The sequence below is a fragment of the Rousettus aegyptiacus genome, unplaced genomic scaffold, assembly GCF_014176215.1.
Source record: "Rousettus aegyptiacus isolate mRouAeg1 unplaced genomic scaffold, mRouAeg1.p scaffold_m13_p_12, whole genome shotgun sequence".
NCBI classification, from domain to species: Eukaryota; Metazoa; Chordata; class Mammalia; order Chiroptera; family Pteropodidae; genus Rousettus; species Rousettus aegyptiacus.
Window position 1 is genome coordinate 52525978 of NW_023416287.1, and position 21701 is coordinate 52547678.

The 21701-nt window shown below is 36.3% G+C and overlaps 1 protein-coding gene across 14 annotated transcripts in view; it reads left to right on the forward strand.

The window, feature by feature from the left end:
* DLGAP1 (DLG associated protein 1) overlaps nt 1-21701 on the forward strand; it is a 782830-nt gene that overhangs the window by 220984 nt on the left and 540145 nt on the right. For 9 of the 14 annotated variants that reach the window (XM_036229039.1, XM_036229053.1, XM_036229052.1 and 6 more), the window contains one exon: nt 1575-1667. The exons of the other annotated variants lie outside the window; for them this stretch is intronic. The gene's annotated coding sequence lies outside the window, so the exon portion shown is untranslated. The remainder of the gene's footprint in view (nt 1-1574; nt 1668-21701) is intronic. 14 annotated transcript variants of the gene reach the window in all.

Genomic DNA, 21701 nt, shown 5'->3' on the forward strand with positions numbered 1-21701 from the left:
AGTTGGAGTTTTTATACTTATTAAAAATTAAAAATTCATTAAAAATTAATAATCTATATATTATATGACTCCCTATTAAACAAAATATTTATATTGTTAATAATATTATTAAAAGCATATGACTTACCCAGTAGGCTATTTAATTTTCATAAAGATTCTATGATGCAGTATAATTACAGTTCTTACCTTAAAAATTAAATCATCCTGTTCCTTTCTCTTACATTGCAGATTAATATCAGAATAGATCAGTTTGGGAGTTATTGACATAGATAATGTATTTTAAGGACTAAGTGGTTCTGGCAACATCCTATATTATAGCAGGACCATTTCAAAGTCATCCTGTTTGATGACATTTGAAGTTTAGTGTCCCTTATCCTTTTTGCTGGTACCATTCGTTAGGCACAAGCTGCCTGCCTTCCTGTCACAGAGTTAAGTGACATCCAATCAGACCTGTGTAGATTCTAATACTGCAGGGAAAATGTACTTCTATTGAGAATATCTACTTTTGCTAAAAGGAACAGTATATACAAAGTGTGGTAAATTAGTATATTTTCAAAAATGCATACAAAACATATATATATTTATATGTTTAGAGACTTTCATAGAACTGCTGAAAACATGCTTGCATTTTCTCCTTTACTGGGTGAATGAGCTGTGAAAGAATGACCAGAAAAGGAGAAAGGTAGAAAATGAAGCTAAAACATAATTCAGAAAAGCCTCCTTAGTACAATGACTTATGTTGCCATCAAAAAAGTAGCATCCTGTCCCTCACCTGTAGTGAGTCAGTCATTTTACATAGCTATGTAGTGTTTTGTTCTTGTCTTGAGAGATTAAAAGAAGATATTAACCATTGTTTCTCTGTGCAAGCATATGTAGTGATTGCTAATATTTCCAGGTAAAATGAAGGGAATAGTGATTTATCACCAAACCTTTCAAATAGCATCTGTGCCAACATATACCTATGCTATTGGGGATTGTTTAGGATATTCCACTGAGGGAACACTTAAAAGTCTAGAGGTCTTACTGTGCTCTAAAGAAACATCAGTTCGTATCACTCTCTGCCATTTGCAATGAATAGATCTAATGCCTCCTGGATTTAAACTACAGACTCCACCGAAAGGGAAGTTAAGCAATCTCCTTTGATGACTCTAACATTTAATAATGAAAACAGTTAATGCATACCTGTCTCAAGCCTATAACACTATAATGTCGGTCCATCTTTTTTCTTCTATACTTAGGAATTATGAAGAACAGATGTTTATTATCTCTACAAGCTGCTCATGATTAATGCTATTAATAACTCACCCCTCAGTGTAAAACACCCTGCCATCTGCAGATCCACTGTCATCACAGGTCTAGAAAATCTGTGAGGTTTATGGTGATTTTAGTTCACTAAACAAAGTGTCTATAGTGTGCAATGTGGTCCCATCTCGCTCTTGTGCCCCAGTGCTCAGGTAGAGAGAAATAGTTTCTGCATTTAATCTCAAAAGTTTATTATTATAAATGGATTAAGATACATTATCCTTTCTGAATTTTATTCTTCTAAATTCTGGCCAATTTTTGTTCTTCTTTAGAACTAATGCTGTGAATTCTGGCCTCAAGATCAAGAATTGTTATTCTACCTCTGCCACTGATGGACTGTGCAATGCCCACAGGTCTCTTCTGAGGTCAGTTCTCTTATGTGTAAATGAAAGAGTTGAGCTGGATGAGACATTGTCTTTACACAGCAGGAATGCCTGAAGAGCTTTTAATAGATTCTTATGGTTCAACTGTATCTAGTGAATTAGTTTTCTGGGACTGGAATTAGGAATCAGAAATTTTCTATATTTCTTCAAGTTTTCTTTTATAGCTGTTATCCATCTTAGAGACATTGATTTAGATAAACTTTGTGTTCACTCCAGCTCTTCAATTTTATGTCTGTTTTCTAAGAGACTAGCACCCCCTTTGCAAGCAAAGTTTTCCATTCCTCTGACCTATATTCTTGCATAGTGTCATGTGTATAATAAGTATTGAGTCAGTCAGGGCAGTAAAAATGATGTTTAAAATTCTTTTATATTTCATCTTTTCTGTTTTGTTGCTCAGCATATATGAGGCATTAGTGATAACTCTTGAGTCCAATATTTCAGTCAGTATTGTCCCACCTCAACACAAAGATACCCAAGTAACTTCATGAACTGACCTCTGCTACATCTGCATCCTTATCTTCCCTTACTCTCTGCTTTGAACTTGAAGATTCTAACTGGGACCTAACAGGATACAGAGAGATAATGAATTTATTTTTAAAATATATGCCAAGTGATAGAAGTCGTAGAGCATACCATAGGAACACATGGAAGGAATGATTAACCCAGTCTACACAGTTAGGAACAGTTTTTTACGGAAGTAAATTTTAAGCCCACACAGAACTGGTAAGAAAATTTAATTAAGCTGAAGGAGGTCATGTTCAAGTCTGATGAACATGTGTGAAGACGCGGAAGACCTGTGAAGACTCGGAAGTTTTAATGGAGTAGAGCTGAAGTCAGATTGCAATAAATTAAGGAGTAGGTGGAAGGCCAGGAAGTGTAGATACTGAACATTTCATGTCTTTTCCTAGAAATCTTCCCTCTCTGCTCTGTTCCCCAGGAAAATAATAAATCCTCTCATAGCTCCCTGAGCATCAGCCTCAGAAATGCACTGACCGCATTATACTGGCCAACTGCTATATGTATATCTTCCTCCACTACTAAACTGTGAGCTCTTGGAGGCAAAGACTACCTTATTCTTTGTATCTTCTACCTTTAACACACTACAGTACATGTAATAGGACCCAAAATTGCCTTTCCAGATGAGCCGAACACATATCTACATCTTGGGATTCCTTCCACCACTGCCCTTGTACAAACTACCATCTCACATTTGATACTTCGGCATCTTCTTATTTGTTATCTTGACATTGAACTTGTCCTCCTACATGTCATTCTTCACTTCATAGCCAAAATAATTTTGTTAAAAAAAAAAAACAAAAGATGAATATATCATTTCTTGTAAATCCTTCAGAACTTAGAGGACAGACATTTCCCATGTGGCTTTTCTCCCTTCAGGATATCCTTTTGTATCTGGCTTCAGCATATTTTTTTATATTATGTTTTCCATAGAAAATTAAAGAATACCTTCCCCTACAGTCATGCCACCCTGAACAAGCCCTGTGTCTGATCTTGGAAGCTAAGCAGGGTCGGGCCTGGTTAGTATTTGGATGGGACACCACCTAGGAAGACCAGGTGCTGTAGGCATAAAAATAATAATAATAATAAATAATAACAATAAATAATATCTTCCCTAAGACTGTGCTAAAGACTGAGAAAAAGATTATTTCACAAGTAAAAGCAAAGAGGTAGAATGGGCTCTAGCCATGGCACATTGAGGCTCGTACTTCACTTCTTTGTCATGATCTTGGCTCAACTCTACTCACTGTAATGCTTCATTCTCAATCTGGTAGCAAAATGGCTATACCAATAGCTCCCAGGGTCAAATTCCAACTTGATAATGTCCAGATAGAAGAGAGACTTCTGTTCCTCTTGTAATTTCTTAACAAGGTAAAATGTTTCTGGGAAACCCTAGCAACTTACTCTTCATGCTCATCATCTAAGAATAAGAAAATTGAAAGAGTTAGCATGTTTGGCATGGCTTAATCAGGACATACCTGCTGGTCTGGGGCTGGAGTCACCTCCTGAGCCACAAGAGTGAGGGGCAAATATGTGGATGGGATTAGGGCTCTGTTGGCTACCAGATGGAGACAGTTGTTGCTGGGTTGGTGAGAATCGCCCTCAAGGCTTTCCTGATTCTCCTCATATCACTCTCTTTCTCAGGAATAAAGCCCTCTCAGTAACCCAAATATACCAGTACTGTCTGAAAGATTCCTCCCTACTGTGTGCTCTCCTTTACTTGACTGTCTCTAGGCTTCTTGTGCCTTAGGTATCTACCTAGGAGTTACTTCTTACAGAACTTTCCTTGGTCCTCTAAATGATACCATAGCAACATTAATTTATCCTATTATATAACATATCTCAAAGTATATGGCAATTTTTTGTTCTCCTGTCTGTTCTGCTATGTTTTATCATCCAAGAGGGCAGGGACTATGTCTTGCTCTTCTATCATGTAAGGATAACAATGAGAAGGCTCCATCTCTGAATCAGAAAGACAACCTTTATCAGAAATCATGCTTGTTTCTTGACCTTGGACTCCCTAGTCTCCAGAACTTTTATCTTACAGGGACTGACAGGGTCTGAAAATCCAATCTGTAGTCACGTTCCCCGATTCTGGATATATGGACCATGTGTACTCAATAACTGGAACAATCTTCATATTGGTTCTCTGATCCATGGAGCAACAGCCATTATGGACTTCATGGTGCCTCACTATGCTGATGATATCATGCTGAGAGGATATATGCAGCTGGAAACAACAAGCTCATTATACTTCAGGCTTGAAAATATTTGAAGCAATACCCAACAGTACTAGAAGGAAAATTAGACGAATCTACAATGATTTCATGATTTCAAGATTTCAACACTGTTCTCTCAAAATTGATGAAATTAGACAAAAAGAAAAAAAGAAAAAAACAGTAGGAAAATACTTAAACAGCACTAACGGCCAACTGGACCTTATTTATGTTTATGAAACACTTCACCACCAACAGAAGAATATCTATTCTTTTCAAAGGTGTACATAACATTAAACAAAGGAGGCCGTGTGCTAAGCCATAAAACAAATCTCACTAAATATAAAATCATGCAGTGTTGAAAGAGAGATTGAGAGAGAGAGAGAGAGAGAGAGAGAGAGACAGAGACAGAGACAGAGACAGAGAGATCGAGAGAGAGAGAAAGAGAGAGAGAGAAGGTCTGGGAAATGAGATTCAAAGAAGTTATATACATTTGACATCAAATTTTATGAATATATGTGATAAAAGTTTTTTTAATAATCTTTTCATTTTCACAAAAGTTATGATAAAAAAAAAAAAGATTAAATTGCAACAAAAGAAAGTCCCAGTCAAGGTGGCAAAGCAGGAAAATGCTGTACTCGCCTCTTCTCATGACCACATTGAAATTACAACTAAACTACAGAACAAATGTCATTGAGAATCACCTGAAATCTAGCTGAACAGAAGTCCCATAACTAAGGATATACAGAAGAAACCACTTTGAGACTGATAGGAGGGGCAGAGACACAGAAAGGGCTGGTCCCACAATCACGTATGGCAGTTAAAAATTGGAAAGGATAACTTGGCTGTGGAGGTCCCTACTGGGGAGCAAGTGGTTCCAGCTCCACTCCAGGCTTCACAGCACAGGTTTCCAGTGCTAGGAAAAGAAGTTGCCCAACTTCCGGCTGTGAAAACCAGTGGAGATTGTGGCTGAGTGAGATAGAGTGTGGTTGGAGTATGAGGTGATCCTCTTAAAGGGCCCACACATAGACTTACTCACGGACATACTCACTTGCTTTGAGCTCCAGAATTGGGGCAGCAGCTTGAAAGGTGCCAGGGACATACAAGGAGTAACAATTGTCCAGCTTCAGAGCAAGAGCTGGAGGGGGAGATTTCTCTAAGACAAAGTACAAGTAGAATCCATATTTTCTTTGTTGAACCCACCCCCTTCCCAGAGTATAGATGCAGGTGGGCACCATATCTGATTCTATATCAACATTACTAACACTCTTTGCTCTGCTCTGGTCATTCCCTGAGACCCTGCCCAACTGAACTTGCTGGCCCACCCAAGCTTCTTCTAGTGGCTTTTCCATACAAATACCCTGTCTTGGCTCATGCTGCAGACTTTCCTAAAATTTTTAAGGACTCACAAACCCCATGAAGTGCCCCCATATCTCTTGCTAAGCAGCCACAAACTTGGCATTAGCGGCAGCCAGCCTCAATTGACAGCTTATCCTCTCTCAGGCACCTCCAAACCCAACACATGTGGCAGCCATCTGCAGATCATTTGCAATGGAATATTTCTCAGCCATAGAAAAGAATGAAATCTTGCCATCTGCAACAACATAGGTGGACCCTGAGGGTCTTGTGCTGAGTGGAGTAACTCAGAGAATGACAAATAGAATCTAGAAATCTAGAGAGCAGGATAAACAAACAACAGAAACAAGCTCATAGATACGTAGGACATTTTGATGGTTGTCATTTGGGTGGGGGGGAATGGGTGAAGGATGAGGGGATTAAGAGGTTCAAATTGGTAGTTACAAAATAGTAATGGGGTTGTAGAGTATAGCATGGGGGAATATAGTCAGTAGTATTCTAAAAACTATGTATGGTGTCAAATGGGTACTGGTTTTATGGGGGCAACCAATGGTCATAACTTATATAAATAAATATCTAACCACTATGTTGTACACCTGAAACTAATATAACATTATATGTCAACTATAATTGAAAAAATGAAAATTTAAAAATTTAAAAAGAAATATTTGTTATTTTGCCAAGTTAACATGTTAATTGTAGTTTTTTTTCAGTTAATTCCTTTTGATCAATAAGGTATATAAGAATTTCACTTATGAAGAATAAGAATCACTATTTGTTTCTAATATTTGTACATCTATTTTCCTTATTACATTGGCCAGAACTTTCAAAGCAATATTAGATAATTATGGTGATACTAAGGACCATTATTGTATTTTTTATTTAAGACAAATGCCTCCTGTAGTTCATGAGTAAGTAATAACTGACTGATTTTAGTATATGTTGAAACTAGGTCAATTCTTATTCTTAAGCTTCCACATGTAAGATAAATGATTGGTCCCAATGCCTATAATGGTGTTACCACTTTGTTAACTGCATTTCTATTTATCTAATAAAGGATTTACTTAAAGTACTACTGAGGTAGAAAATGTAGAAATCATAAAAGTCCTAGACAGATGACCCTGGTCCCTTCATTATTATCATTATGACTTTGTAATGAGAATCTGCTCTGCTCAATTTTTCTATTATTCTTTGAGTACAATTTGATTAGAAAGATAAACCATACCTACTAAAAAAATAAAATCTAGTTAAAACCTACACTGATAAGACCCACACCTTATTGCAAGACAAAAAAATATATAAAATATTTCTAAAATATTAAAAGAAAAAAGTACAAATTTTGTACATAATAATAATGAAAATTCACAATGCAATATCACAGTAATCTCTAAATTAACAATTAAATTATTAATGGTGATTTTGTTCCAAAACCAAAAATATAAATTCACCAAACCAGACCACAATTTTCTAGTATACATAACCATCATTGTCAGAGGTGGATCAAGATAACATGGATATGTCTGCCATGCTGGGTCAGATTCTGAACAGATGAGAATATAATTGAATTATATTATGACTTTCTAATAGAAGACCATGGAATGTGGTATTCATATATTAATAAAACAAAGCAAGGACATAGTGAAGCAAACAGGGAAGAGCCACATTTGTTCACTGACTTCATATGACAACTATTATTCCAATATAAACATTGTATGCTAAAAATACATTTGGATAGAAACACTAATTTTAATCATGTTACATCCTAGGAGGTACAAATGAACATGGGCAGATTTTTTTCTCTGAACTGGTCCTTATATCACTCCATTAAAATATGAAACTCTTACAAAAAGATATTATTTTAAAGCATAAATATAGTATAAAACACTTCCCAGTTGGAAGAATGTGTCCTTGATATAGTCATTAAATATTTTTTCACGGGGCCCAAATTTGTTGTTACTTTAGGAATTGGTAGAATGTAGCTCCATTTTTCAGATCTTTATACAGAAGCAGTTATCATTTAAATTTTGAAAATGTAAGTTTGTTTTGCCATGAGTTTATTTGGGCTTCTACTTTGACACACTTTAAAGCTTGTAGGTCAACTAAACCTTAAGAGTTTTTAGTGTTTTAGGTTTCACAAAATTTGATGAGAATGTGCTCATCATTCATTTTGCTCATAAAATAACCTCCTTCTTCCTCTCTTCCTCTTCTCTCACCTAAATCCATTTACTGAGCATCTACCTCATTTTAAGACAATGTTCTGGGTTCTGGGGGATATGATGACAACTAATAGTACATGGTACCTAGCTTTAAGAAGTTCAGCCTAATAAGGATGCAGAAATTCACACATCTAATTACAATGTAACCCAGTAAGTTCAGTGATAAATATATGTCTACACAGGGTGCTTTGGAGCATGAAGGAGAGTTTCTCCACTCAATCCAAAGAGCTCAGAAAGGCATAAAAAGAGGAGGTAGCTTTCTTTTAAGCTCTTTCTTAAAATTCTTTCTTGATATTATTCCCACAAAAACTAAAGGCTTAGGATTATCACCGTTTTTAGATTTGACTATCAAATAACTTATGGTCCATAATGTTAAGTCTGGTTGACTATAAAACTGTAAAAATAGGAAGTAACAGAAACCCAGTAATTATGTATTCATTTTCTGTAATATTCAACTCTGCCTAATAGTTACAATTTTTTCAACTGTCTGTACATGATAGTATCAATGAAACTAGAATAGTTTGATAAGGATCAGACTCTTCAAAACCATTTTTTTAAAGAAGACAATAATAGCATCCTCAAAAACAGCAGATTGCTTTGTTATGCATAAAATCAGGACAGAAAGGATGTTATTCTCTTTACCCTTCACTGAGCTCAAAAGGTGGAAATGTAGCCAAGATAATAAAATGAGCAGGAAGTCATTTTCCTGGGGAATTCTAAAAATATCATTAATTCTATTTGATTTTTTACAATGATTATAAAATATTTACAAAGCTTGCTGTATCTAGCTATTTTAACTGACAGAATTCCTTTTTTACTGTAGTACATCACTGTAAAAATATCCTTCTTCCACCCCCCTCAATTTACAATGGAAAATCCAGACAAAGTATTTTACTCTTGCTTAACTTTTGAAATATATATGAGATGCTCAATGGAAAGTCTATCCCATAAATAGCTTTTAGAGGTTTGAACATCAAACAGAATCACATTTGAAACATAGACAAAGTAAGAACTACAAGAATACAGTTTAGAATTGTAAAGGAAAATGTTAGCTGTTCTGAGGTCAGACTCCTTGCCTTAAGTTTCCTCAGAAGACTTAGATGCATTAAAGTATGCAGTGTGATAACTGTGGTGATCCTCTTACCACTTTTTCATTGTTTTCTTTCATGATTCATTTAAAATTTAGCTTGACTCTCCCCCACCCCAACATATTAGTTATTCATCATATACTGCTTAAAAGGAAAAAAGGAGATTCAGGACAATAGATAAGAAAGCTAATTGCCAGTCAGTATGTTAAATGCTTTGTTATAGAATATGCAAGTTGTTATGGGAGTCCTGAAAGGGAAGTTGACATTTATGCCTGAGGAAGTAAAAGGAGACTTTTCAGAAGTCACTTTTGAGCATAGCCTTATAAGATTTATCTGTGTTCACAGGAGGTTAAAAAGAGAAATAATGTACCAGAGAAAAACACACACATACCAACATACATATACAAGCCAGAACATGAGGTCCTTTGGGAGTTCTCAGGAGATGCTAAGTAGCTAGCTGTGTGAGTATACAGTATAGATACCCAGTAAATGAGCGAGGAGAAAGGAGAGGGGGAAGCTGTGGTTGGTCTCTGAAGGCTCTTATATACAATGCCAAGGATTTGGGATTTTATCTTTTAGACTACCACTGTCCAATATGATAGCCACTAGCCACATGTGGCTGTTTAAATTTAAATTAAAAATAAATGAAACCAAAAATTCAGTTCCTCAGTTGCACTAGCCACATGTCTAGTGCTCAATAGCCACCTGTGGCTAGCAGCTACCATACTGGACAGCACAGATAGAGACTATTTCTTTATCATTAAAAGTACTGTTGGACAGTGCTGTCTTAAATAAGATGACACTACATAAAATTGCTAATTATAAAGTAAGAAATGATCCAATTAAAACTGTGCTTGATTTAAAAAGGTAAATGATATAATGTGAAGGATTAGCTTAGAGGCAGTGGGACTGGAAGCAGAGGGCAAAAGAAGAAAACTGTGTAGTGACTGAAATAAAACTGTAGCTGTGGGGAAGTGGACGAAGCTGCCTATTTCAGAAGACTTGAAGGGGTGGAACCAACGGGACTATGCTAAGTTTCTATCATAGGTAATTGGGAGAGTGGTGGTGTCTTAACTGAATAACACTACAGGAATTATAGTGGGCTAGGGAGCAAAGATTAGTTTATTATTTTTTTTCACCTGTTGTGTTGTAGGAGCCTGGGACTTAGGAGGTTTGGGTCAACAGGTGTCAAAATAATTTCTTGTCATTTTTCCTTTATAATGAACATACTTTCACAATTACTAAAACGAGCATTCTAAACTTTCACATGACTCTTAGGGTGTTTAAAGTAGGTTAAACAAGAAAGGAGAATCAAGGCTTAAACTGGCAAAAATGATGGCTTAGACTAGGTTTAAGGCTTTTTTCCCCCCACTAAATCTGCAAATAAGCATCGCAAAGGATATAAACCAGCTGAAGATATCAGGAAGTGGGAGCTGTTCCCGAATGTCACCCTAATTCCAAGGTCTGAGGACTAGTGATATTCACATACCAGAGGTACTCCTCAGGTCAGAAGAAACTGTAGCTTCCAGCCTCTAATATCCTAACTTGGAGAGCGTCCACATCAGCACTTACCTACTATCAGGTAAGTCTGTTTTGCACAACAGTTAAACTCTTCAGTATTCTAATTCTTACTTATTTATGCCATGTTCTCACTCCCCCTCCAAAATTCTCTAACCCATCATCCTCTTTCTTCTAAGCTATTGAGTAAGCCTCCTACTTTGCAAAGAAAACAGAAATACACTCCAACTCCAAGGTTATTGTCATGGTCATTCATCTCCATCATTTTCCTGCGAATTTCTCAGGAAGGCATGCCTATATATTGCTGGTTTACAAAAAGATTCCCAGAAGACACACAGTGCAACTGATTAATGATAGAGTGAGACAGAGAGGAAAGATAAAATTCTTTAGAATAAGGTCAATTAAGTATGCTTAAAAGTTCATGAAAAAGCGACAGTAAAAACCAAGGAGTTGAAGATATAGAAGAACAAGGTTCCTGAACGAGGTTTCATAAAAGGCCAGAGTGAATGGAATCAAAGTGCAGGTGGTAGATTACCCCTGAAGCAGAGGAAGGACTCGCATAGAAGGAAATCTATGAAATTATAGAAAGAAAGGAGGCAAGGATGCAAACGATGGAGGAGAAAACATTTAACCTGAATCCTAAAAGCTTCAAAGGAGTTACCTACTGGAGATAGTTGTCAAGTCCACCTGAAGCATGGCTTCCTATTTGTATGGCTCCATGTAGTTCATGGCTTCTGGGAGCACTTGGGAGCACCTTACTCAGCCATGAGAAAGGCCAGCAAACAAAGAACCTGACTGTGGGTCCAACCCCGGTTCCATGCAGAACACTTTTGTTCTTGTAACTCTAAAGAGCAAACTGCCATTTACCATTGCCTGTTTTTTGGACCCAAATTCAAGATTTTTGTTACTGTTCCTGCCCAGGAATATATTTATCTTGGTTTGAATCCCTGCTCTATCTTCTAAACTTTCTTATTTTTTCTCAATTTTAAAAAAAGCATTGGTATCTGTAAGGCAGAATGGATGCCTCAAATTGTGAACCATGCCTCAAAAAATGCCTCAAGATTTTTATGACCAGAAGTCATAAACATTTTTTGAAGGAATGAACATGAGACATTTTTAAATGATAATATCAGGTATCCATTTCAGTCCAAATACTTAGACCTAACCTAACCCTGATGATCTTTACCTGTAAAATATCTTTCATAATTATCAGTGAAAGTTCACCTACATAGAGAAAATTTCACGTAATTAAATTTAAACATCAAAATTGCTCTATTCTTGATAGAACAATCAAAGAGAATATAAGACCTAAAATCTCTGCCATTATGATTTCCTGTCTCTACCTTAGTTGCAGGCTGTGACTGGAAGTTGACTTGTAGATTGCATGTTTGGAACACAGAACATAATTTCCATAGGAAAAAAATTGACAAATTAGATTTCCAAGCCAACTCATAATAGCAAAGTTGAGATACAACGTACTCAAAATGACATAAATTTGCATGAAGTAATAGAAAATGGCATATGGAATCAAGGTTTGTTTTTCTTTTACACACAATAAAACACTTTTGAGCCAATGCAAAGCCCTATTCCCCCAGCTTGACTAATTTAATGCTAGAGTCTTAGCTACAGGTAGGGTTGGTCTATTTCCATTATGCCAGTAACATGTTATCGAAATTTAGGAGGAATGAGACAATGAGGGGTGAAACTTTGATATACAAAATCTTTAGACCCAAAATAATCAGGATCCTTGCCTTCTTCGCCAGGACCAATGGGAGGAAGAGGAAAGAGGAAAGGAAGGAGGGAGGGAGGGAGGGAGAAGAATAAGAGCTGTGAGAAGAAGCCAACTATTGAGCCATATACTCAAATGGAAGCCAAAATATCAGCTACCAGGGTTAGGGGACAAAAAAAAACTGCTACCTCCATCAAAGGAAGAGAGGGAAGGGTAAGAGTCATTGGACTGGCGCTGAGGGTGGGGTCAGCTACTAGGATAGTGGTGCACCCACATCCACCAGCAGCAGAGGGCAGGAGACCTGAGACTCTTTTGGATGTGGTGCCTAAGGGGTGAGGTCAGGGTTATGTCAGTGGTGAATCACTATAGGGCAACCTGAGAGCTGCCATGAAGAAAGAACTGGAGCCATACAAAAAGGCCAAAATAAGGAAACAAAAGCTTTTACCAGAGGACAAGAAGGTCACAAAGGAAACACCATTTTCATTTAAAGGACAGTACCAGTTAGATGTGTGTAAGTCAGAGACATCCATTTTAATCCTGAACATTTGATAAGCATATCTCTCCTGGTTAATATTTCAAAGTACTCTTCTTTTTGATAAGTCTTCAACTTGAGTAATTTAAACTGATATAGCCATCAGACATTAGAGGTACGTACTTGTAACTGATGGAAATATTATCATTGTGGAAAGCTACTTTCTGTGAAATGTTTTTTTTAATAACATTTAAAAAAGTTGCATGCCTCATTTAAATATAGGTATGATGGTTATATTGTTTCTAATTTAAACCTTTTTTGGAACAAGACTATAAAAATACAGTGTAAAGCAAAATACTACATTGCTTAACATGTATTTGTTTAAAATTTATAATTTATAAAAGTTAATTCATCATACATAATTTTATTGGGTACAAATTGGTGCCAGGGTCTATGTTAGGTGTAGTGAATATAACAACATATAAGAAAGACATAGTCCTTGTCCTCTTTATTTTCACCTCTAAAACCAGATTTTAATTTACTACATATGAGATACTACATATAAATGTATTTTATACATTTAAAATGTTATTTATATTTTAATCATTATTACTACTAATAATTATTACTAATATCCTATGGATGATTAACTTCAGTGGCCATTTCTAGATATTTTTGTGAAGTAGAAACAGAACATATCTGGTCAGTACCATGTCAAATACTATGTTTTAAATATAAGCACTGTTAAAGTCATATATTATCATCTTAATACTACTAATTATATTGGTAGAGATAAAAGATAGCTGGAAACAATAATAATATTGTTATCCCCATTAATTTATAAACAAATGACATACAATGATTTTTTTCCTGTCAACAGAAGTACTGAAATACATAGATGAACAATCAAAATTGGTCAATATTAATTTTGTAATCCAGCAAACTTCTTGGCATAGTTAGATGAATCATTCCCTTCAGAACTGCTTCTTATACTTAAATTATTACCTTGTACAACCACCTCAGTCTAATATTTCCTCACAGAAACTAGAGACAAATACCTGGAGAATTTTTTGCTCTCAGGAATTTTCTATTTGAGATAATGAGTTCCTCCAAGAAATAAAGGAGATGAGGTCCTCATGGGGGTTATTAACTCAGTAAAGGATGTGGACTTCTTAGGCAAAGAAGACATTTTAAGAGCAATCTTTAATTTTTTTTTTTACCCCCTGACTTTCATTCACACCCTAATCCACCAGTAATCTATCACAAATTTACTTAAATTTGTAACCGAGAGAAATATGATAGTTATGGAACACTATTTTCTGTGAAATAAAATAATACAATTCAAGAATTATAAGTGATTGTGAGAGCTGCTTTCCAGCACATTACCATATGGCTTATATGTTGTACTATGACATTGTAGGCCGTTGCCAGAAAAAGATATTAAGTCTATAAGTTTATGTCAGTCATCTTTCCCATCAAATGCAATTATATTTAGACGAATTCTCTTCTATTGAAATTTGGGGGTTTTTTGGCAGTTTAAAATTTTTTATATTTCAATTACAGTTCATATACAATATTATATTAGTTTCAGGTGTACAACACAGTGCTAAGACATTTATATAATTTATGAAGTGAGCACCCTAATTAATCCAGTCCCCATCTGACACCATACAATACTACTGACTATATTCTCTATGCTATACTCTACGTCCCCATGACTATTTTGTAACTATCAATTTGTGTCTTTTAATTCTCTCTCCATTTCACCCATCTCCCTAATCCAGCAACCATCAAAATGATCTCTGAATCAGTGAGCTTGTTTCTGTTTGGTATGTTCATTTATTCTGTTCTCTAGATTCCATATATAGGTGAACCTGTATGACATTTGTCTCTCTACCTGACTTACTCAATGCAGCATAATTCCCTCTAGATCTACCCATGTTGTTACAGATGGCAAGATTTCACTTTTATTATGGCTTGAGTAATATTCCATTGTATATACGTATCACTTTTTCTTTACCCATTTATCCGCTGATGAACACAATGATCGCTTCCATATCTTGGCTATTGTAAATAACGCTGCAATAAATGTATGGATGCACATGTCCTTTAAAGTTGCGTTTTGGGTTTCTTTAGATAAATACCCAGAAGTGGGATTACTGGGTCCTTCTTTGTCTCTTGTTATAGCCTTTTTTTAAAGGCTATTTTGTCTGGTTTAAGTATTGCTACCCTAGTTTTGTTTGTTGGTTTCCATTTTCATAAAATATCTTTTTTTATCCTGTTACTTTTAGTTCGTGTGTGTCTTTTAATCTGAAGTAAGTCTCTTGTAGGCAGCATATGTAAGGGTTTTGTTTTCTTATCCATTCACCCTATGTTTTTTGGTTGGAGCATTTAACCCCTTTACATTTAAAGTAACTGTTGATCAATGTGTAGTTATTGCCATTTTATTATCTATATTTTTGGTCTTTTTTTTTTTCCTTATTAAAGGAGTCCCTTTGACATTTTCTATACTGGTTCGGTGGTGATTAATTCCTTTAGCTTTTCCTTGACTGGGTAGCTCTTTATCTGTTCTTCAATGCTAAATGGGTAGAGGTCATAGGTTCTTGTTTTTCATCACTTGGAATAATTAATGCCAATCCTTGCTGCCCTATAGTTTTCTGCTGAGGAATCAGTTGAAAGTCTTAGGGGAGCTCCCTTATCAGTAACTAAATGTTTTTCTCTTGCTACTTTTAAGTTCTCTTTGTATTTAACCTTTTGCATTTGAATTTTGATGTATCTTGGTTGGGCCTTTTTGGGTTCATCTTTTTTTTGAGACTCTCAGCGCTTCCTGGGCTTGTATGTCTATTTCCTTTACCAGATTAGGGAAATACTCCACCATTATTTCTTCAAACAGGTTTTCAAATCCTTGCTCTCTTTCTTCTCCTGCAAGCACCCCTACGATGTGAATGCTGGTACACTTGATGTTGTCCCAGAAGCCCCTTAACCTATCCTCATTTTTTTTTGGATTTTTTTTTTCTTTTCGCTGTTCTGATTGGGTGTTTCTGTTACTTTATCTTCTAAATCATTGATTCGATATCTGCTTTATCTAATTAACTGTTGATTCCTCCTAATATATCCTTCATTTCAGTTATTATACTCTTCATTTCTGCCCTGTATTTTTATGTTTTTTTTTAAATCTCCATTTTTATGTTTCCTAGCTCCTTGTCGAAGTTCTCACTGAAATCATTGAGCATCCTTACAACCAGTGTTTTGAACTCTGCATCTGGTAGATTGCTTGTTTTTATTTTGTTTAATCCTTTTTCTAGAGATTTGTTCTGTTCTTTCATTTGAAACATGTTCCTTTGTCTTCTTATTTTGGCTGCCTCCCTGTGTTTGTCTCTAGGTAATAGGTAGAGACAATACCTCCCAGTGTTGTTAGAGTGGCCTTACGTAGTAGGTGTCCTGTAGGACCCAGTGGCACAGTCTCCTTGGTTACCTGAGCTGGGTGCTCCAGGTATGTCCCTTGTGTGGGTTGTGTGCCCTCTTGTCATAGTTGAGTCTTAGTTGCTGTTTGCATGTCAATGGGAGGGATTTACCATCAGCATGATTGGTTGTAATAATTCGCCGCGACTATAGAGAAGCTGCTGTGCAGGGGCTGACCCTATGGAGCAGGATACACTTTAGCAGGGCTCTGGTGCCTGTCCTGTCTGCCCTTTGGGTGTGTTGTCTTCAGATGTGATTCAGGGTGGTGCTTTGACTCAGACCAAAGCCAGCCATTGGTCATGCAGGCTCAGGCCTCTAGGGAGGGGCCTTGCCACAGGCTGAGTTCAGCTGCAGCCTGTGCCCTGCCTGGGGCCACCTGGCATGAGCTACCAAGCAATCTGCAGATGGCCACTACCCACTCTGGCCTTGGAAGTCCCTCAAGAGGCCATGCTGTAAACCAAGGCTGGCTGATGATAGTGCCGGGCTTGGGGCTGCTGAGCAAGAGATTTGTGGCATGCTGAGGCCAGATGCTGCCTGTTTAGGTTTGGTGAACCTTTGAGAGATTTTAGGAAAGTACACAGCATGAGCCAAGATAGGCCATTTGTATAGAAAAGCCACTAGAGGTGACTTGAGTGGGACTGCACAGTGGGAAGGACAGGGTTTCAAGGAATCACCAGGACGAGGCAACCAGTATTAGCTACATTGATAGAGACTCAGATATGGTGACTGCCTGGGTTCGCAAGCCAGGTAGGGGAGGGCTCAACAAAGGAACGATGGCTTCTCCCAGCACTTCTGCCTGGGAGAAAGCTGCCCCTCCAGTCCTTGCTCCTAAGCCAGATAACTCGGTTCCTCCCAGTATGTCTCTGGCACCCCTCGAGCCACTGCTTCAGCACCGGAGCTCAGAGAAAGTGAGTCCATCACTGAGTAAGACTACACACGGGCCCCTTAAGAGAAATGTCTGTGATTTCCCACCCTTGGTTCACTCAACCACATCTTCACTGATATTCATAGCCAGAGGTTGTGGGGACTTTTCTTCCTGGCACTGGAACCTTGGGCTGTGGAGCCGGTGTAGGATTAGGACCCCTCACTTTTCCCCGGGGACCTCCACAGCCAAGGTATTTCTCAACTGTCACATGCAGGTGTGAAACCAGTTTGTTTCATTTATACATCCTTTCTACCAGTCTTGAGGTGGCTTCTTTCATGTGTCCCCAGTTGTAGGACTTCTGTTTAGCTAGACTTAATATGATAGCTATTCTGTAGTTTAGTTGTAATTTTTATGTTGTCGTAAGAAGAGGCAAGCAAGCATTTGCCTATTTCATCATCTTGACCTGCATTACAAAAAAATTTTAATAATTGTAATTTTGTAAACATTTTCCAGAAAATAAATAGGAAAACATTTCATTAATAGTGGCAAAATTAAATAAAATAGCTAGTAATCCTTTTAATACAAATTACATATGACCCATGTAAATAAACTGAAAATCATAAAAGACATATTTCTAAAATGAGAGTGATACATATTATAGATATTTCGATTTTCTACAATTTGATAGGTTTGTTGCAATCCCAATAAACATTTTAAAATATCTTTTTACAAAACAGCAAAATATTTCTAAACCTCTATTCTAAATAATGAGGAAGGAATAAAACAAATAAGTAAGGAGGTCACAAGTGAGCATTGCAAGACATTTGTCCAACAATAATTAAAGTCATGTGTTGTTATCCTGAGAATAGACAGATGGATTATTTGGCCTAGAAATAGACCCTAACCTATCTAGAAATTTAGTATATTACTAGAATAATAAATCTATAAGAAAGAGAAAATTTTTCAACATACCATATTAGAATAATTGGCTAACAAAAATAGAGTGAAATCAATGTAAACCCTCATTTCATGTAATGCAGCAAAATCCTTAAGAATTAAAAAGTTATTTTTTTACAGTAACATTTGAATAACACTCACTTTAACATTTATCAATTCTCTGAATGGTCTGAAATAAAACTATGCTTTTAAAAATACAAGAAAAGTAGATATATTCAGTATAACAGTTCATCAACTTCTGAGTATTAAAAATCTCCATATAAAAAAATCTCCGTATAAAGAATGATGCATAACCATTATAACCATTGAGTGAAAGAAACTAAGGTAACTGAATATATAAATGGATATAGGCAAGGACAGTCAATTCACAAAACAGGAACCATGTGGAAAGTTATTCAGCTTTAATAATTAATCAAGGAAAGCAAGTTAGGTTCAATTTCTCATCTATTAAAAAACTCTCACAATAAAAATAAAGTTAATTATTATCACTAACTAGAATGCAGTGCAAATAGAATTCGTACTATTACATATAGCATACAGATAACTAATATACTTGTTCTACAAAAGCCACAATAAAATGTATATCCATTGATACACTAAATCTGATTTCTTAAATTCTGTCTAAAGAAATATTTTAAAATATATAAATCTTATAGCTTTATATTGACAAATTTTGGAAACAATGGGAAAAATCACATGTGAAATACAGTACATTTATTTAATAAGCTATTAGGCAGTCATTAAAGATGAGAGTTAACAAAAGCTGGATACCACTCAGAAAATACATGTAATCTAATAGTAACTAAATAGACACAAATTACAAAATTGTATATGCATACAATAACTGTGTAAAATATAGTAATGAACAAAGACTAGAAGAAAATACATCTATAATATTAGCAGTTGGTTTTGAGGGATTAGACTCTGATTTTATAATGTTGACAATTAAACATAAACTGGAATATAGGAACTCTTGAAGAAAGGAGTTATTTATTTAGGTAATCAAACTATCACTAAACCTAGAAATTAGAGATTCTTCATGCATATGTGGTGATTATTTTAAGGCAATAGTTAAATGAGAGGCCATTTTCCCCCAGTTCAGACATGCCGGATAGGATTAGCACAAATGACACATTCCTGTTTGCATGACTCGGATTATTTATAATTATCTCAATTCACCAAATCTGATACCAGTTATAAAATACACTGTATGTACAACTGAGCCAGAAAAAAAAAAGTTTATAGTTAAACAATGACATGCCATGGATTATAAGAAGCACCTTTATTTCACAGATATTAAAGTATTTTTAAAATGTCAGTTTAAGTTGATGAAAATAATGATGCTAACTTGCTTACAATCACTCCTCCTTTACCCTAATCAGGAAAACATGTCTGAATTCAAGCAAGAAGAGGCAAGGACACTTTCTTCCAGGGTGGGCAGAAGGCCGGGCCTCCCCAAGGGCAGAAGATCTGGGCAGGATTATCAGTGCTTCTGTGCTACTTCCTTGAGCAGCTTGCACACAGGCTCAGACTGCTTTTTCACTATTTTCTTTCACACTCACAAATGCCCCATCAGTATTGTCAGTGACCTGCAGCATAGGTGCAGGGTAGGGCCTCTCATCTAGAGTACCACCCAAGTGTGCTTCCAGCTGCACCTCCTCCTGGGATGATGCACACTTGAGGCAGAGCATGCCTCTTGCAGACCTCCACCACTTAGTTACCTGTCTGTCCTCCCACTAAAACACTTTTGTTTGAGCCATGATAAGCCATGGTGTTTGCATATCACTCTAATGCAAGTCAGTGAGAATGGCTAATGTTGAATATATCTTTGTATTGGTTTTATGTATATAATTGAAAAACTTCAGTGGGTAACAAATCATTAGATGTACACCTGTAATGAGTATGGGGAGAAAGGTATATTATAGTTAGCAGTTAAGACTTTTCAGATACCAGAAACAACTTGACCTTATTCATGTTAAATTCTGGCAAGTTAGATCATGTTCAAGATGTAATTTTAAAAAGCTACCAAATAGGAACCTTTACTACAATATGGTAACTTGAGAATCTAGCAATTTTCATTCTATTAAATTTGGTAGACTTCATTTTTGAAGTTAGAGAATTTTTGCAATATTATCAGTGACAATCCTAATGTATTTTTAAATGATTAGAAGGGATGACATCTGTCCGGTGCATTATTTAAATAGAAACTATTCGAATATGTTCTCTAAATGATATCTTGAAATTATTAGTGGACACATTACAGTACTTAAAAGAAGAAAAGAAATATACATTGTCATGACATTTGTCAAGGCAGAATCTTGGGTCAATAAACCCTTATTTGAGTTACTCTTGTAGGGGAGGGGAAGGTCTGGTTTCTTCCCCAGGTGCAAGGAATTTCTCAAAAAACTCATGACCCTCTTTTAGGAACCCAAGAATTGGTCTCAGCGGCTTTCTCTGCAAGGTTTTTCAGCTTCTCATATATTGCAGTAACAAGCGCTCTGGGAAATAAGTGCAGCACCTTCCTCTTCCCAGTCAATATGTTCTTCCTACTTAATCCCCAATATTCAAAGGGTTTCAGCTGACACTTAAATGTAAATGGTTTCCAAATCTTTGCATCATACTGTTTCTGAGGAATTCCAGTCCTAGATAATCTGCTGGCAGCTTGAACTCTGCATGTCTAAAGTGTAACTCATCAATTTCCCCCACCCATACTCATCCCTACTCTCTGTTATATCTCAGGTAAATACTATCTTCTCAGTGATCTGGGCTAGAAACATTGGGAACTTCTTTAAATCCACTTCTGCTTGTCTCCGCCCACCCCACCCCCCACAGTTAATTAATTGCAAATTCTATCAGTTTGAGGATGTTCTGCCAATTATCTTGCTCAAATGCAGACTTGATCATTATTGCTCTGGCACTGCCAGAGACTCACATCTAAACTCCCAGAATTCTACCATTCTAGGCCCCTTGTGTTTTGAAATCTACCTGTCTCTACAAAACTTATGCCTACCTTCTCCCAAGAACCTATAATTCAATTTACCAACATGGCCAACTTTTAGTAGCTTTTGTATTTGCTGTGTCTGTGCTTTCTTTGGATAGTTCTCCCAGTTTGGAAGGCCTTCCTCTGGAAGGGCTGCCACTTTTCTCTTTCTTTTTAATCCTTGATTTCCCTTTAATATCTATTTATTTGTGCCTCTTCTCTTTGTGAAAGGTTTTAAGGTGTCTCACAGAAATACAATATACAATACTGTGCAATTACAAACATGGAAGTGATAAGAAAAATGAAATAAATGCAGGCATATAGCACAAAACCAGAAATAAATTTAGTTTAAAAATAAAATAATGATCATTGATTTCATGCACTTGCTAAGCTCAGCAGCTTCATCAGTGAGATAGCCTTCACCTGTCCTTTGTGCTGTCTTTGGCTTTTAGTAGCTGCTCTATCACAAGATTTCCTACACAAGCAGTGACTATATAGCACTGTCAACACAACTATGAACGTGACATAACTTCTACTTTCTGTCTAGATAGTCGATAAACATATTGGAAGTAGAAGTTATGTCACATTCATAGTTGTGTTGACAGTGCTATATAGCCACTGCTTGTGTAGGAAATCTTGTG